The 2,670-nt window shown below is 36.4% G+C and overlaps 1 long non-coding RNA gene across 2 annotated transcripts in view; it reads left to right on the plus strand.

Annotated features, from left to right (window-relative positions):
• LOC113217040 (uncharacterized) overlaps window positions 1-2,570 on the plus strand; it is a 34,026-nt gene extending 31,456 nt beyond the window's left edge. Inside the window, exons 3-7 of one of the 2 annotated variants that reach the window (XR_008011152.1) lie at window positions 178-263; window positions 349-434; window positions 517-733; window positions 816-903; window positions 994-2,570. This is a non-coding gene — a long non-coding RNA (uncharacterized LOC113217040). The remainder of the gene's footprint in view (window positions 1-177; window positions 264-348; window positions 435-516; window positions 734-815; window positions 904-993) is intronic. The other variant, XR_008011153.1, reaches the window with a different exon arrangement.
• Window positions 2,571-2,670: the final 100 nt, after the last annotated feature.

A 2,670-nucleotide genomic window follows, 5' to 3' on the forward strand; every position in this document is an offset into this window, starting at 1 on the left:
AGAATATTTTTTGATTTTGAAGGTAGGGCTTGGTGGGGGAGATACGGGTGGTGGCTCATGGTACCCCCTGGCTCAAGTAGCCCCACCCTCCCTTAGGTATTCAACTTTCACATTTCATTTTATGGCGGATTCCACACATTGTCATTGTGTTTCGTAACTCTCCATTTTACCTTCTAGTAATCATTTTCGAGTGGACGGAAAATAGTCGGAGTGTCTAGATACTCAGAGTCTTTGCTTTTCTGATTCACATAACCAAGCCACAAGTGAGTATTTTTCTCTGTATCACTGAATTTGAACTTTTCTTCAGTTTCACATGATCTATTTTTTTCCCTTTTTGGGTGCCTTTAGTGTACTTATCAGGAAGGTGCTGTGTGGGTGAACTCCTTAACTATTGAAATACTTACTATATTTGCCCTCGCTTACTCTAACTGAAGGTAACATAGGCCTTTAGGCTCTGGATGAAGATTCTGTGCTATCTTTTTAACTACAGTCAGTAATTACCCCGTCTTTTTTCAGAGACGCATTACTTCTCGTCAGGCAGCATGTTCTGTTTTCAAGTCCTTCTGTGGTTCTTCCAAGGGGGAAGATCATTGAGCATCATGCAGAACCTGAGGTGGTTGAACGCCGTTCCACCGCTTTTATCTAAGCCTCTAGTATTCTTCAGGAGGGCCAGATACATCAGTTCCATTCTGCATGGAAACGTATCGTTTGTCCTCTGGGAACATTTTTGGAGGTATTAAATTTGCTTCCCATTGTTATTTATCAGCACGCGTACCAAAATTTATTTATTTCATCTGTAGCTTTTATTTTGTTAGCAGTGTACTGCATCACATGAGAATGTTCTTCCCTGCCTCACATTGGGGAAGGAGGCTGGGAGCTGGTTTGAAAGCTGTTCCACCTCAGGTTTGTAAACATTATTGAAACTTTCATGAATGAGTAACTTATAAGAGATAATTTTATTATGTACCGCTGATTTTACCTCTGTTCTCACAGATTACGAGAGCTTGGGTGAATAGTTGTGGTTACCGTTATGGAAGTTATGGAGAAGTTCTGCACATGTTTGCTATCAACGGAAAAGTGCATAAGAAGGATAGGGTGTAGGATGTACTATAAGTTATGTTAGTTACATCATGTAAATGTCACCTTTGTCTTAACAGTTGTAATATATCTTAATTATTGTAACTATGGAGGAGTTTGTTAGAAGAATTTGGTGTAGGATGTATTTTAAGTTTTGTCTTGTTAATTTGTTTGCAGGTTGTCTGTTTGGATTATTTTGTGAAAATGCCATAGGTGAGCTAAGCTTTTATATTATTGTTCCTTGGTAATGCAATTTTGTAGCATCTTCTACACTATTTTGAAGTGATTTGCGCAGCCGTGGTTACTTGTATTTATGGCTGCTCTGCCTGATGTGGCTGTGATGCTTTTAAATTTGATTTAATCCCTAGCAAAGGGTGTGTTAATGTTCTAAACAGTACAATACTTTTAGCCCTTTTCCTTTTGTATAATATTTGTATCTCTTGATCTTCTGTCTCTTTTGTAAAATTACTTTGCTTCTATCTAAATTTATTTAAATCTAGTCTTTGTTATTGACTGTGATTTGAAGTTGAAGTTCTATGGTAGAAACTGTGTAAACTAGTTTATTGGCCAAGGACTGAGCTGTTGAAGTAATTACCTATGTAAGTTATCCTGTTTCTGTATAATACTTCCCCCCCTTTTCTTTTTGTACAAACAGTACAATACTTCTAGCCCTTTTCCTTTTGTAAAATATTTGTATCTCTTGATCTCCTTTCTCTTTTGTAAAATTACTTAAATCTGTATCTTAATTTATCTAAATCTAGTATTAGTCATTGATGACTGTGATTTAAAATTCATATCTTAAGGTAGAAACTTTGAACTAGTCATGAATGAAAATGGAAACAGTAGCCATTCAGAAAATCCCACTTTTAAGTGCAAATTCTGTGGGAAGAGTTTTTCTGAAAGGAATGTCTTTAAATGCCATGAAAAGACCTGTGATAACTTCATGGTCATTCCTCGTAGTTCCACTTCTGCTGCATCTGCAACATCCACTGCAACATCTGCTGCAACATCTGCTGCTGTCTCGGTTCAGTCCTCAGGTGACTGCAACCAGATCAAGTGTCGATATTGTTCCAGCTCATTCACACTTCAAAAAAATTGCTCGAGGCATGAAAAAGGTTGCCAGAAAAACCCTTTATCTTCTTCAAACTTTGTTTGTGAGTTTAGTTTAGTTTAGTTTAGTTTAGTTTATTGTTCACAGCCAGACATTACAAGAAATTGCAAGCCAACACATAGTCAAAAACACACTTTATACAACTGAAAGAAATTCATCAATGTTATAAAATGCACGGTCAATTAAAAATTTCTTAACTTTTAATTTAAACAATTTCATGCTTTCAATTATTCTGAGATCCTCTGGTAGTTTATTGAAGAGCATAGAGGATCTATATAGCACAGAGTTCATTTCAAGGACACTTATATTGATTTTTGAGATTTTAGATCTTGTGTTATAAGAAGAACACGTAAAACTATTGTTCTTTTTCGCATGGATTACTGAAAAACCTTCAAAATTCACTACGCCACCATTTACACGTTGTCAACAATAGCGCTATGAGCCTTTCTGAAAAAGTTCGCATGGTGATGCTCTTCAACAGA

This window comes from Frankliniella occidentalis, unplaced genomic scaffold, assembly GCF_000697945.3.
Source record: "Frankliniella occidentalis isolate FOCC.00 unplaced genomic scaffold, Focc_3.1 Scaffold54, whole genome shotgun sequence".
Classification (NCBI taxonomy): Eukaryota; Metazoa; Arthropoda; class Insecta; order Thysanoptera; family Thripidae; genus Frankliniella; species Frankliniella occidentalis.